The sequence below is a fragment of the Eutrema salsugineum genome, unplaced genomic scaffold, assembly GCF_000478725.1.
Source record: "Eutrema salsugineum unplaced genomic scaffold, Eutsalg1_0 scaffold_11, whole genome shotgun sequence".
Lineage (NCBI taxonomy): Eukaryota > Viridiplantae > Streptophyta > Magnoliopsida > Brassicales > Brassicaceae > Eutrema > Eutrema salsugineum.
Window position 1 is genome coordinate 4,983,967 of NW_006256901.1, and position 16,296 is coordinate 5,000,262.

General features: G+C 39.7%; 2 non-coding genes across 2 annotated transcripts; one reads left to right on the plus strand and one right to left on the minus strand.

Moving 5' to 3' along the window:
* Positions 1 to 233: 233 nt before the first annotated feature.
* Positions 234 to 340, plus strand: LOC112090109. The gene has a single exon (XR_002901465.1). It is a non-coding gene; the product is annotated as a small nucleolar RNA R71 (small nucleolar RNA).
* Positions 341 to 15,708: 15,368 nt separating this feature from the next.
* Positions 15,709 to 15,815, minus strand: LOC112089995. The gene has a single exon (XR_002901354.1). It is a non-coding gene; the product is annotated as a small nucleolar RNA R71 (small nucleolar RNA).
* Positions 15,816 to 16,296: the final 481 nt, after the last annotated feature.

The following is a 16,296-nucleotide window of genomic DNA, read 5'->3' on the forward strand; positions in this document are numbered from 1 at the left end:
GTTGGCTCATCATGTTCTTCTCGGTTATCTCTTTATTGTCTGTCCCAACTGACTTCATCGAACGATCATATTCCAAATAGTCATTCCTATTGGCTTGAGCTAAATTCTCGATGAGGGCTCTTCTTTGTGATATAGTCTTTTTTCCGAAATCTCCATTGCTGGCTGTATCGAGTGAAAGTTTGTATTTTGGTTGCAAACCTCTGTAAAATTTGCTTAGTAGGCTTGATCCTAGAAATCCATGATGGGGGCAGTCACGTTCATACTCTTTAAAACGTTCCCAAGCTTCATAGAAAGGTTCGACCGCTCCTTTCTGGAAACTTTGGATTTTGTTTCTCAGTAGGTTCGACCTTGAATTAGTATAGAAGTGGTTCAGCAAAGCGGTTTTACATTTTTCCCAATTAGTGATCGATCCTGGAGGCAAAGAGTTCAACCAACAGTGAGTTTTATCTGCTAATGAAAAAGGGAACAACTTACACTTAAGATAATCTGCGGGAACTTGGTTTGTTCTCATCATGCTGCAGATTTCTTCAAAGAACTCAATGTGATCTATTGGATGTTCGGAAGGAACTCCATGGAACTGGTTTTGTTTCACCAAAGAGATTATTTAAGGCTTGACTTCAAACTCATTCCGGTTGGGGAATGGTACTTGAATTGTAGATCAATTTTGGAAGTTCTGAGTCGGTGCATCAAAATCAGTTGTGAGATGGTTTCTGGCTTGTCTTTGGTGTTGATTTGCTTGCTGAACAGGGTGGTTATTGCGTCCGTTTGGCTGGATTTCCTGGTTGTTACCATCGGCTACATTGATAGGTGCATCAAGATCTTCGCGCTCTTCTCTCTCTCGTTTTTGGGGGTTCCTTGGAGGGATCTCGTTTCCATATCCATCTAGCCAAGGCTGATCATCTCCTCTGTGATCATCCTCTCAGTTTTCACCATGCTCGGACCCATCTTGGTCCATGTTTAAGTTACGGTTCATAGGATCTCTAGGTTGGTCATCGTCGGCCATTCCTTGCATTCGTCTAAGTCTTCGAAGTTCTCTTTCGTATCTGTCTATCTCGTCTAGAATTGGAATGTTTTGTGAAGGTTTGCCCTTGGTATTCATACAATTCAGAGAAAAACAAAAGAAGAGAAAGATAATTCAGAAACTTAAGAAGAAACTAGAGATCAGATGTCTATAACAGAAATTATAACAAGAAAAATAAAAAGGACAACGAAACAAATCCCCAGAAACGGCGCCAAAAACTTGATGTGCTGCATGGTGGGGGAAAAAGTTTTACCCTAATAAAAACAAATGAAAGCCGCAAGTGCACAACTATCAGTCGTAGTACTAAGGGATCGAATCCACAGGGATTTGTGTGCCTTTTATTTTTCTACGATTTCTAAGTTTATGTCTAGACTAAATTGGTTTTAAGGGGGTTAGTATTTGTTACGAATTAAACTAAAACTAAAGAAATCAAATAAATATATCCTAGAGAGCAAGTAGGATATCAAATGAAAGCAAAAATGAAACTAGCAGAACTTCGAACAAGTGAAAAATGTGAATCTAAAGGAAACAAATGCAAATCGATTAAGTTGTAAACAATGATTAAAAACGCTGGGATTTCGGGACTTCTAAAGGAATCATAATCGGTTTCAACACTAGGAATTTTAGATTGAGATTGACGGATATCGAAATATTAGGGTTCTAGAGCTATAGTATGGCAGTATGACTACGTCATCATCGTGATCATACCAACTGTCTCTCGCAACCATGACCAGTAGGTTTCCACTCTGGCCCTGGAGGGGAGGAGACGCAGAAGCTTGTATAGGACTCTTCGCTACTCAAGACTTCGTCGTAGGTTGGTTTCCACTCCTACGGAAAAATCACATGTTTCGTTCTACGTCGGATACTTAATGAAAACTTTCGCAACACTAACTATTTAGATCAGATACGAGGTGATCAATCAAGCATACATGCATTAAGAATAAGAATAAATAGAGAACATAGTTAAAATCTATATCAAAAAATCTAGATGTCTTATTCGATTATGAGAGCCTCTTTTGGGAACCCTATGCCCAACTCGGGATCTACTCAGCCATGGCTGAGGTCGACATCATCATTGGCTTTAATGAAAGCAATCAAAAACAGTAAAAAAAAAAAGATGAAAGAAAGTTTTTCTATTGATGAACTCAAAGTTGGAGAATCATCTCTAAAAATCGCATAAAACGGCTGGAAAAAGGGTTTCTCTAAAAAAGTATGAAGGTGTTCTCTAAAAATGACCTAAATAACAAGTATTTATAGACTTCAATACTCTAAGGTCTCTAGGGTTCCAGAATTTAGGCTGAAAATGACTTGGGCTTTAGAAATGGGCTTTTTAAGTCAGAGATGTCTGGCCACGGTCGCTTGAAGTGTGTCCATGGGGAATAGGTGCTTCGTCGCGGTCGCGTGGCTCTGGCCATGGTAAATGGCCTGTTGGCCGCGGTCGCCTGGCTTGCTGGCCGTCTTCAAATGTCTCCAAGGAAAATGGAATATCTTGAGACCCAACCGTTGGAATGTCTCCAAACCAAGTGCATTTCAAATCTGGTTGAGTTTTCTGTTAAGTATCTAATTTTGGGGGTGATCAGGCGGTGAGAAAGTCTTCGTCTCTCCATGAGAGTTCTGACGGTCTGAATTTATCCATAAAATTCTTTTTGTTCCAATTTGCACATCTTTCTCCCAAATTACCTGAAAAGTCTTTTAAAATCCAAAAACATAGAAATCCTTTGAAAACCTTTGAAAATGTAGTAAAAGCACCTGCAAAAGATATTAAAGTGATCTATAAAAATAGTAAGAATCAGGTGTTATCAATAATGCACGACTCATGAAAGAAAAGTGGTTAGAAAGGGATGAAATCCTCCCCCAGACTTAAATCAAACTGTCCTTAGTGTGATTTTGGATGAGAAAAATGTATGAATTTATGAAAAGGTAAGCAAAAGAGAACTTACCTGGATGCAGGATGCAATGTATGATGCAGATGCTGGCGGAATTCATTAGGGGATAGTGTTGATGATACAAATGATGCTGAGGTGAATGCATGATTTATGAGCTTCGAACCGAGATGCTGACGCGAATGAACCGGATCAATGCGGAAAGATGTGGGAAGATGTGGGAAGGTGCTAAAAGGTGATGGGAAGTGGTGGGAATTGGTTGATGAGGTGGGATGGAGTTTGGTGAAGTGAAATGAGGTGAGATGGGTCGGAGGTAATGTGAACAACTATTGGCCACAGGTAGGACTCACGCGACCATGGAAGTCTTGGTCATGGCCGCGGGTAGGAATTCGGGAAGGGTCGATCATGGCTCGGCTGCAGGTCGGTTGTATGCGAACCCGGCCAGCTTCTTGCGGCCAAATCCTGCTTCTCCTTAGTTCCTGTTAGGCCAAACAGTTGGGAACCAATCCTTCTTTTTGGTTTTTTCGGTTTTTTTTATTTTTTGGCTTTTTTTATTTATAAGAAACACCTGAAATAAGGAAAAAAAATTATCAATAGAAAAATAAAGAAAATCCTTAAAAAAACAATACATAAAGATTGCCTCCCATTAAGCGCTTTTGTTTTAAGTCGTTTAGCTCGACTTGGTGCAGGGAATGGCTTAGTCCAGTGACGACCTTGTCCTAAGACAAGTCTTTTTCGAAATCTCCTTGTTCTCTCTAAAAGGTTCTTCATCACTCCAAAGTTCTTCTTTAAACACCTCTGTCACTGGGTGTTTTCCTGCTTTGCTTTTGTAAGGGACAGCATTAAAGAAGATTTCCTTGTCGACATTGGCAAAAAAGGTCCTCCGGTTCGGCCAATGTACAATGTAGTCTCCTATCCTCAAAGGAATGTCATAAGCTACTCCTTTTGATGTGGCACTGGATTCATCAGCTAGAAGGATCCTTGTTCTGGTCCGGTGAAGGTGCTTAATACCAAGTTTCAAAGCAGTTACTTTTGACATTATTTTGAGAAAAGCTCCAGAATCACAAAGAACATGGTTAAATATTTCACCTCTAATGGAAGAAGGGATAAGAAATTGACCTTGATATTCGATTTTGTGAAGTGTTCGAACAGGTCTTCCTTATTTGGCATGAATGAACAAGTCTTCTATCTCAGGAATAGATTCCTTGCTTTCACAGAAGTAGGGGCCGATCATGTAGTCTTTACAAGCTCTGGCAAAGGTGATTATATGGGGCAGAATTCGAACTACAGTGTTGAACTTATCTAGCTTCTCCTTGCTGATCTTGTTGGTGTAGTAGGCGTATTATTCAAGCTTTTGGAGATGGATTGAGTAAATAGCAGTATCAGATGATGTTCTAGAAAAAGATAGACGTCTGGCTCTCCCAAAGTAGGTTCGAATGTCCTCTTTAGTCTCCTTGATGTATCTAAAGAAGACTTGTAAACAACCAAGCTTCCAGATATCATCATAACCTTCGTAGATGGGGATTGTCTTCACAAAGTCTTTAAACTCTATGAGTCTCTATCTAAAGATCGGTGAACTTTGTTCTGATGAGCTGTCTAGGTTACCACCTTCAAATGAACAAACGATAATCTTCCTCTTCTAGGTATTGTTCTTCGTATTCGTCCTCATAAGATAGGGCTATGTTGCACGGTGCATAGGTAGGTGGCTTATTGATGTGGGTGCAGTGGGCAACTACAAGTTTTACCCTAAACAAAGCTGCAAGTACACAGCAAACGCAGTAGTACTTAGGGATCGAATCCACAAGGATTTGTGTGTTGAGGACTCCTAACTGATGCTAAAAACAATTATAGACCTAATCAGATTAAAAGGGGGGTTTTGGTTGTGACTAAATCTAAGTAAGCAGGAAATTAAAAAGGCTTGAAAAATTGATTGAAAACTATATAAAAAATGGCGCTGGGTTTAGGGTTCATCTCTATGGTTCATGATCTATGACACAGGGAATTTAGGTAAGGATTTTCTATGATTCTGAAACAAGGATATACACTTATAAGATTAGCCAACTCTGTTCACCCTAATCATCTAATCACTCATTCTCGGAAATTAACTCTCACTCTCATGCCCGAATAAGATCATGCATTTCAGATCAGAATCCATCTCGGCTTACGTAACCTCCGTAGGTAGCTTTCGTCTCCTACGACGGGGACGTCCATAAGATCTAGTTCAGGTAACCCAGATACAACACTCTCGTGTCCGGATCCAACATTGATTGGACTCTGGATGATCAATCTAGAGAACCGCTTTGAAATTGGGATGAATGGGAGAATCATTTCAAAACTTGAAGTCCTTGAACCTAAAAACCTAGATGTCATTCGACATGAGATCCCTTTTTGATGGTCCCTTTGCCCAACAAGGTGACTACTCTGACATGGCTGAGCTTGACATCATCATTTGTTTAAGAATAAAAAAGCAATAAAGTAAGAAACAAAAGTTCCAGAAAAACTTCTCTGATTGAAGACAGTATTGGCGATGAAAAGCTTTTACAAGTGCTTAAAAGTAAAACCTAAAACTAAAGATGAAGTTCTCTCTAAACGAGATGAAAGAGGACCTCCTTTTATAAAAGACCTAAACATGAGTATTTATAGTGTTTCTCCTCTTCTGGGCATCTAGGGCTTGTAAAATGAGCGCAGAAAGTGTCTTGGGCCTTAGTTGGGCTTCTAAGGCTCGGATAGAGGTCCACCGCGGGTGAAAACTCCCGAGCCGCAGTGGGGAGATGTTTTGCCACAGGTGAAAACTCATGTCCCTTCCCGTACTGTGTTGATTGGCCTTTAGTGCATTGATGATATCTAGATCAAACCATTGGATTGCATTGATCCCAAGTGTGTTGGAAAGCTGGTTGTTTCATCCAAATTTGGGGATGATCAGATGGTGAGAAGGTCTTCTTTTGTTGCCAAACTTCTGACGGCCTGAATTTATCCAAAAATGTACTTTTGCTCCAAAATGCATTCCTAGAATCCAAGTTTCCTAAAAAGTCTTTTAAAACACCAAAACATGGAAAACACTTATAAAACCCTTTAAACTGAGTGAAAACACCTGCATAAGATATTGAAAGTGATCCATAAAAATTGTCAAAATCAGGTATTATCACTGATGTTCATCTTGAGAAACTTGAGTGATGATGGAATAGATTGCTTGCTCAAAGAGGGGAGTTCTAGTTATTCCAGGATGAGCATCAGACGAGCAGTGGCCTGTATGAATTAAGGATTTTTCAGAGACAGAATGTTGTTGTTATCAAAATTACAAAAATTAGGGTTAATTATCAAAATTACAAAACTTTGTTGCTGTTATTTTTATAAAAATAATAAATAAGATATTAATTTATTTTTATTTAAATATCTAAAATTAATAATATTCTCATAATGATAAAGATGATAAACAATATATTATTATATTGTTTTTTCATAATTAATCATTTTAAAATTTTAAATATTTATAAAATATATATATATATGGTAATATGAATGGATGGGGTAAAATTATGTTATATTTATAGTTTTCTCGGATTAATCGAATGGATGGGTTAAAATTATGTTTTTATATTCGTGGTTAAATTTATTAGAGAAAAAAAATTTTATCTAAACGTAAAAATATATTTGTATCATTTATTAAAAAAATATTATATCTATAAAAAATATAGATTACATTATAAAATGAGTTTAAAAAATAAATTTCCCATACAGACACACGGGTTTGAATCTAGTGAGTCTCCTAAATGAGATGTAGAACTCTGTTCAATTTATATGTGACATTTTTTAGAATTTAAGGATTTAGCTTAATGAAAATTTCTATTGTATTTAAAATAATATATATGAAAAAAGGTGAACCGTCTCCTACAGCTCGCCACATCAGCACTCCAAAGGCCAATAAATGTCTATTTTAATAATAAATTTAATAGCATTTATTCCAATTTTCAATTTATTAAGTGTAAATTTCATCTAAAAAATTGCATCAGTCTTTTTTTGGAAACATCTACATTTTCAATTATATGTTTTAATGTTCTTCGTCTTTTCAACTTTTTCATATGAGAAAATATATAAATTTAGGTTTTAAAGACGTTGTTTTCAATTTTTTAGTCTCGATGTTTTGCTACAAAAGTTCAATCTCACTACAAGGAAAAAAAAAATAAATTTAATTTTATGATCTTAGGGCTTGCTCTAGAAATATGTTAAGTCGGTTTGAACAGGTTGCGAAAAAAACTGCAGGAATCGTGTTTAAAAACACAATTCCAATATTCTGCAGGTTATTGATGTGAGTGCAGTTGGCAACACAAGTTTTACTCTAGACAAGCTGCAAGTGCACAGCAAATGCAGTAGTACTTAGGGATCGAATCCATAAAGATCTGTCTGTTGAGGACTTCTAACTGATGCTAAAAACAATCGTAAACCTAATCTAATAAAAAGAGGTTTTGGTTTGTCGCTAAATCTAATTATGCAAAGAATTAAAAAGGCTTGAAGTAAAAATCGGTTGAAAACTTATATGACAAACGGCGCTGGGTTCAAGGTTCATCTTTACGGTTCATGTTCTAAAACACAAGGAATTTAGGCAAGGATTTTCTATGACTCTGAAACTAGGATAGACACATGTAAGATTAGCCAACTCTCGTCACCCTAATCATCTAATCACTTGTTCATGGCAATTAACTCTCGCTCTCATGCCAGAACGAGATCATGCTTTGTAGATCGGAATCCATCTCTTCTTACGTATCCTCTGTAGGTAGCTTTCGTCTCCTACAACGGGAACGTCCATAAGATCCGGTTCAGGCAACCCAGATACAACACTCTCATGGCTCGGATTTAACCTAGGATCGGATTCTAGGTCATCAATCCAGAATTACCGCTTTGATATTTGGATGAATCGGAGAATCATGATAAAAATCGAAATCTTTTTTCCTAAAAACCTAGATGTCATTCGAACATGGGGTCCTTTTGGATTACCCTATCACCCAACTAGGTGACTACTCAGACATGGATGAGGTAGACATCATCATCGGTTTAGAACTAGAAAGAAGAAAAGTAAAGAAACAAAGTTGCAGAAAAACTTCTCTTATTGAAGAGAGAGTGGAAATGGAGAGCTTCTACAAATGCATAAAAATAAAACCTAAAACTAAAAATGAGTTCTCTCTCAAAGAGAAGAAAGAGGCTCCCTTACAAAAGACCTAAAACTGAGTATTTATAGTGTTTCTTGTATACTCATATTTTGTCATGATTAGGATTGCATTTTTGTCCAAATATTGAGTCTCATGCATACATTTAGCTAGTTTTATTAGAGTTTGTCTTTGGTTCTAGCTTTGTTTAAGATTTGCATTAGATCCTAGAGTGTCCTGCATTTTTGGAGTGTTCTCAGGTCATTTGGAGACTTTTGGGAGCAACTTGGAGCTGGGATCATGGAGGAACCCTCACCTGTGTACAGCAACTCCGACAGATGGTTTGGTGCAGACGAGACCTTCACTTTGATTGCGTGGGACGAAGGACTTGAAATGCGATTCAACCTCCGGTATCTTCATCAAGAATCAATAAGAATGAGTCTAGTTTCCGGAACACTTAGAATCAGACAATTTGGAGCCTTGAACTGGGAGATATCACCATCGGAAGGAACACATGTCTCGCGGCCCGATCAGGTCTTACGTGATGAGCCTCAAAGAACCGACGAGACAGGGGCTTTTCCAATGTCATACGGGGTTGAGCCCTTCACCAAACGTGGAGCTAAGGACGTCATCTAGTTCGTGGAAGTGGAAGATCAAGGTTCGGACCAGTGAGCAAGGAGTTATGAAGGATTTGGCGCAAGCGGTCCACATTCATATCGAGAAGGAATACCGGCCGAAATCTGGTCGGTATTACCTTGGAACCTTGACGTTTTTGGCTGGCTTTTGGAATCCAAATTGCCGAAGAAATATCAACGTCCTGCGCCGAATGAATTCTGCTCGGTATTGATACACTGAAGCTATCCTTGACGCCGCACCGAGGTGAATTCAGCCGGTGTAGTGTCTCGGTGTAACCAGCCTCAAATCGCCGAAGAAATATCGAAGTCCTACACCGGCCAAAATCACCTCGATACATTCTCGCTTCATGAAGTTTGTGTGGACCTTTTTTGGGCCAAAACCTAGTTTGTCCTAGGTTGGCCCAGCAAGAAACCTTACCTATATATGTGTTTTAAGCATTATCCAGCGGACTAAGCTTTATTCTCTTTGTTTTTCTTGGCCTCTTTTGTGAAAAACCTAAACTTTGTAAGAGAGATCTTCATTTTCTGAGTTGAATCAAGAGAGTAATTAGGGTTTAAAGCTGAAATCCATCATTATCTATCATCTCTATCTTCATCTTCCACCCCTTTGTGAGTTTTAATCAGAGAGATTGAGAGATTCATGTGTTTAAAGCTGAAACCCATCATCATCCATCTTCTCCATCTCCATTTCTCATTATTAATCATGCCAATCTTCTCAACTTGCAAAAGTTTAAGAGAGATTAGTATGATTAGTGAGTAGTTTAGCTTAATGAGGTTCTAGATGTGTAGGTTAGGGTGCTAAGGTATTAGATTAGGAGTGCTTAGGGCTAGATTCATTGATTCATTTCTCTAAACAGCTGTTCTCTAGGCTAGATCCTTGCACATCACTTGTGATCTAGATTCTGGGAATTTCATGCACCACAAGTGTTTGATGAAATTCCTGAAAGAGCTGTATTAGAGGTTTAAGCATTTGCTGCATGATGATGTTTTGTTATTTGCTTGAATGATCTTTTAGAACTGTTTCTTAATGCTGATTAATTCATATTTCACAAATGATGATTTGGTTTGAAAATGGATTAGTATAGAGGTTAATGCCTTCATGAGAGTATTAATCTAGATTAGAGTTCTAAATCCCTTGAATCATGTCTCATCATTGTCATTAGCATTCCTGATTTAGCATCAAAGCACCCTAGCCAACTATCATGTCTAGAATCTCATGCTTCCATCATTTCATATCATCTCATCTTGTCATTTGCTTGTGTAAGTTGATCATTAGCTTTAATTCTTGTTTTAGGTTTGTTTAGTGGAAGTAACATCAAAACCTCACTCATTTGGCTTGAATTAAGAACTGATCATGCATCTTAGTGTCTACGCATGATGGATTGATACCCTTTGTACTGAAAAGTGACAAAAGGGATTGATAACGCCTCATTTAGAGCTTTGAAAACTCTAAGTTATCAATTGGCGCCGTTGCCAAAGTGTGATAGCATTAAGATTGTGTCATTTCTTGAGATCAAACATTTTCTTTTGTGTTTTCTAATTTCTTTCAAGTTCTGGTTGTGAGTTTCAGGTGCATGAACACCAGGTCCAGATCAAGAAGCTGTGGTCCACCTTTCCCCTTAAACGACAACATTAATCTTTTGGTTCCAAGAAGGAGAAGGGATAGGCGTGGAAGACAGACTGATCCAGCTGATATTGAAGATCAGAGACAGAATGTGGTTGACATTGAGCACCAGGCTCAAGAGGAACAACAGGCTAAGGTTCAGCAGGGTAATGGAGTTGGTATTGCTGCTGGTAATGGAATTGGTAATGGAGCTGGTCATGGGTTACATCAGGGTAATGTTCAGCAGGAGCAAGTGCAGCAGCAACAACAAGCTCATGTCCATCAGGGACAAGCTCCAGCTCAACAGCAAAGGCACCAGGCCAATGCTCACCAAAGACAACCGGTTCATCATCATCAACCATTCCCGCAACAACAAAGGAGATATGAGCAGCCACATGTCTATGTAGGAGAGAATGACAGGGCCAATTATCATCAGTATGGAGCTGGAATTCTAGCATCACCTGTGCAAAACAACAATTTTGAAGTGAAGGAATCCTTACTGAATATGGTCCAAAACTCAAAGTTCCATGGATTGGCAATGGAATATCCCTTGGAACACTTGGACCAATTTGATAAGGTTTGTGACTTAACAAAGATAAATGGAGTATCTGAGGACAGCTTCAAGCTCAGATTATTTCCCTTCAGTCTTGGTGACAAAGCACACAAATGGGAGAAGAATCTCCCAAGAGGCTCCATTCAGACTTGGGAGCAGTGCAAGCAAGCATTTTTGTCCAAGTTCTTCTCTACCTCTAGGACAGCAATGTAGTTCCTTAAGAACTTAGAAACTTAGAACACAAGATTAAAGAATTAGCTCTCTTTATTATTGCTTAGGAAAATTCCTAGGGTTCTCTTATGTTTGTCACAAGCTCAACAAACATATATATATAGGTATAGATTTCCTTTTCTATTCCTAATCCTAATTGGCCTTTCTTATTCCTAATTCTAACTTAATTAGGATATCTTGGGCCTTAAGCTATTGAAGCTTATCCAACATTCACCCCCCTAAGCTTCAAGTTATCTTCAGAAAGATCTTGAACTCCTATCAAGTCTCTCATCTTATTCAATTTTAGTCTTGCAAGGGCTTTTGTTAAGATGTCTGCGCATTGCTCTTCACCCGGTACATGCTCGACTCCGATTTGATCTTCTTCGACGCATTCACGGATGAAATGATATCGCTTGTGGATGTGCTTGCTCCGGCCATGGAAGACTGAATTTTTAGTAAGTGAAATGGCGGACTAGTTGTCAATACGAATGACTATCTTTTGAACCTTCCAACCCGTGATTTCACTTAACAAATCTTGGAGCCAAATCGCCTGTTTGGCAGCTTCCGTGGCAGCCATGAACTCGGCTTCGCAGGAAGACAGAGCAACTCTTTCCTGCTTCTTTGAACACCAGCTGATTGGCGAATCACCAAAGTAAAAGACGTGTCCGGTCGTACTCTTTCCATCATCAGGATCTACGTTATGGCTGCTGTCGCTATAGCCAATAATCCTCTTAGATCCTCCTCTTTTAAACTTCAGACCAAACAACAATGTTCCTTGGAGGTACCTTAGTACTTGTTTCAGTACTTGACTGTGTGACTCCTTAGGAACTTGCATGTACCTACTTAACACCCCAACAGCGAAAGAAAGATCAGGTCTCGTGTGCAAGAGATACCTTAGGCAGCCGATCCTTCTTCGATACAAGGTAGCATCGATTTCAGGTTCTTCTTCTTGACCTTTAGACATGTTCAATCCAAATTCCATTGGTATATGAGTAGGGTTGCACGTATTTAGGCCAGCTTCCTTTAATATTCGGCGTGCATATGCCTCTTGCTTGATCTCAATTCCTTTGTCACTTTGCTTGACTTCTATGCCGAGGTAGTAAGTAAGTCTACTCAAATCTGACATCTCGAACTTCGTCGACATCCCCTGTTTAAACTCCTTGATGATTTCAAGTGTATTTCCTGTTACAAAGAGATCATCAACATAGATGGCAACTATTAGAAGATTAGCTCCTTCTTCCTTGCGATACACAGAACTCTCTCTTGAACATTTTTTAAACTTCATTCCTTTTAAAATCTGATCAAGCTTAGTGTTCCATACTCTTGGTGCTTGTCTTAAGCCATACAGAGCTTTAACAAGTTTGAAAACTTTGTGCTCTTCTCCCTTCTTTTCAAATCCTTCTGGTTGTGAGCCATACACTTCTTCGCATAGTTCGCCATGTAGGAAGGCCGTCTTAACGTCGAGATGGTGGATTTCCCAGCCATGAGATGCGGCTAGACCAATAAGTAGCCGAATGGTTTCTATTCTAGCTACAGGGGCAAAGACTTCTTCAAAGTCAATTCCCTCTTGTTGCACATACCCTTTTGCAACTAGTCTAGCCTTAAACTTATTTATGGACCCATCAGCATTCCTTTTTACCTTGAATACCCACTTGAGCCCTATAATCTTTGCTCCGACTGGTCTATCTACAAGACTCCATGTCTTGTTTTTGTTTATCGAGTCTATCTCCTCTTCGCACGCCTTTGTCCACTGAACCGAGCCTTTTGCTTCACTAAAGTTTCTTGGTTCATTTTTAGTGCAAGCAGAAGCATCTCACACTCGATATCAGCTGAGAAGAGGACGTGATCATGGAAACGTTTAGGGCGTCTCACTTCTCGCGTTGATCGTCTCAGATGAGGTTGTGTGCTTACTTCTGCCTGCTCTTGAATATCGACTGTGCTATCTTCTTCAGCTTCCTGTACCGGTTCTGCTTTGTTCTCAGAGTTTTCTTGGTGATTGCTGGAAGAGTATGGTCATTGTCCTTCGTCTACCTCACTTCCCCATGTCATATGAAACATTCCCGGTTCAGAATTGCTGTTCTCATCGGCTCCCTTCCAATTCCAACTTTTCTTTTCATCGAAAACAACATCTTTGCTTACAATGATCTTCTTAGTTGTTGGGTCATAGAGCCTGTACGCCTTAGATCCTGGCTCGATTCCAAGGTGCACAAGAGTCTTTGATCGATCATCGAGCTTCCTTAAGTTGACAGATTCGTTTTTTGCGTAAGCAACACATCCGAATACTCTAAGATGATCGATCCTTGGCTTCGTTTTTCTCAAGCATTCGTATGGTGTCTGGTTCTTCAATGCTTTTGTAGGGACTCGGTTTATCAGATATGTTGCATGACGTATTGCTTCACCCCACAAGACATTTGGAACTCTCATTGCTTTGAGAATACTCCTTGCCATCTCCATTAGTGTGCGATTTCTCCTTTCCACCACACCGTTTTGCTGTGGTGTGTAAGGGGCTGTCAAGTGTCTTTTAATTCCATTCTGATTGCAAAAATCATGGAATTCCTTCGAGTTTAACTCCCCACCTCTGTCTGTTCTCAATGTTAAGATCGTTTTGTTGAAGTCCTTCTCAACAAGAGTCTTAAACGTTTGAACTTCTCGAATGCCTCACTCTTTTCCTTCATTAAGATCATCCACATGTATCGTGCGTAATCATCAATGATCACAAAGATGTACCTGTTTCGAGCAAGAGTGACCAGTGATATGGGTCCACACAAATCGGCGTGAAGAAGCTCTAGTACCCTGGTTGCTCGATATTGAGTTGCTTTTGGGAAGGCTCGACGTGCTTGCTTCCCAACCAAGCAAGACTCACATAGCTCCTTTTCACATGCGATTTTGGGTAAGCCCTGAACCAACTCAAGCACTGACATCGTGTTGATCGTTTTGAAGCTGATATGCCCAAGTCTTGCATGCCACCTCCATGTATCTTCATCGATTTTTGAATGTAGACAGATCGGTTTTCCTATCTTGAGGCTAATCTTGTAGAGTCTATTTGGGGTTCTAGTTACCTTTACTAGAAGTCGTCCACTTGGATCTCGTAATGTCAGATAGTCTCTCTTCATTCTAACATCACAACCGTTCTCTGTAGCTTGTCCTAAGCTAAGTATTTTGCTCTTTAGTGATGGAATGAAGTATATATCTGTTAGTAGCTGCTGTTCACCTGTTTTTCCTTCAAACAGAATTGATCCTTTCCCACCGATATCAACACATGAACCGTCTCCAAATTTAACCTTTCCTTTGATGTTTTCATTCAGCTCCGAGAAGTAGGATCGCACACCAGTCATGTGATTGCTTGCACCGTTATCCAAATACCATATTCCTTCTTCTCCTTCGCTGGACTCAAAATTCTTTGGAATTACCCTTTCTTCATTGAGGAATATGATCTCATGCATGTATAGCACTTCATCTGCTTCCTCTGTTTCAACTTTGTTCAACTCTTGAAGCTTTTTCTTTCGTTCAGGGCAAACCAAAGCGAAGCGCCCCTGCTTGTCGCACCGAAAACATACAATCTCTGATCTATCCTTCTTGTCGTTGCCTCTTCCGCGGCCTCTTCCTCGAGAGCCTCTTCCTCGGCCTCGACCTCTTCCAAGACCTTGTGATTCGTCGTGATTTGCTTGGTTCCCTTGTGTCGCGGTGTTTGTGAACAACAGATTTCCTTGAGGTTCGACTTGAACCTCTTCTTTGATATGTTCTTCGTACGCCTTGAGCCGTCCAACTATATCTTCAAATCTAGTCGTGTTTAGGTTAAGGACCTGCTCTAAAGACGCGACTATTTGAATGTATCTGTTTCTTGGCAAACTTTGAAGAAACTTCTTAACCATCTTCGTCTCTTCAATCTTTTGCCCTAGAGCTGAAGACTTTGAGGCTAGCTCCGAAATCTTGCTAGAGAAGGTGTCGACAGTGTCTGTGTCGGTCATCTTCAGCCTCTCGAATTCAGCCATTAGGGTTTGGAGGCGTGCCTCTTTTACCCTTTCTGCTCCTAGATTCCGCGACTTGATTGCTTCCCATATCGTTTTTGGTGTATCATGATCGCCGACTAGTAGCACAAGACTTTCTGGAATCGACTGAAATAGCAGTGCCGTTGCAATATCATTCTTCTCTGCTACTTCCGATCCAGGTTCGATTGTGTCCCAGACTTTATGAACTCGTAGGGTCACCTTCATTCTCATAGACCATACCGTGTAGTTCGTTTGAGTAAGCATGGGACATTGGATCCCAGAAGATGAAGGAGGCGTCTCCTTTCGTGTGGCTGTGGCGGTTATCGCCTTTGATTCCTCTCCTTTGGAATCGTCGTCGCCGGCCATCGTTTTAGGTTAGCTTCCTCTCCTTCACCGATATCTATAGCTCTGATACCACAATGTAGTTCCTTAAGAACTTAGAAACTTAGAACACAAGATTAAAGAATTAGCTCTCTTTATTATTGCTTAGGAAAATTCCTCAAAACCTAAACAATCTCTAGGGTTCTCTTATGTTTGTCACAAGCTCAACAAACATATATATATGTATAGATTTCATTTTCTATTCCTAATCCTAATTGGCCTATCTTATTCCTAATTCTAACTTAATTAGGATATCTTGGGCCTTAAGCTATTGAAGCTTATCCAACAAGCAAAGCTCAGAAACCAAATTTCAAGCTTCAAGCAGCACAACAATGAAAGTTTTGGTGAAGCTTGGGAGAGGTTTAGAAGCTATACTAATCAGTGCCCACACCATGGCTTCTCTGATGCTCCTCTACTTTCCACACTGTATAGAGGAGCTCTACCACAGATAAGGAACCAATTAGACACAGCCTCCAATGAAAATTTCTTGGCAAAGGAGATTACATCAGCTATGGAACTTGTTGAGAACCTAGCTATGTCTAGTGACACTTATGGTGAAGACTATGACAGGACAAACAGATCAGTCAAGCTCAGAACAGAGGCTCACTAGAGAAGTGAAAGAGTTGAGGAGTGAACTAGACAAGTTGAAATTGGTTTCTCAAAAACCAATTCATTATGTTGGTGAGTATGATGATTCTCCAAGCTTTGAGAACATCAATGAAGAAGGCTTGACACACGAGGAGTTGAACTACATTGGGAACCAAAACAGATTCCAAAGGTTCAACAACTACAATGCCAACAACAACCTGTCTTATAGGAGCACCAATGTGGCAAACCTACAAGATCAGGTGTATCCTCCCCAACATGGTTTTGTGCCTAA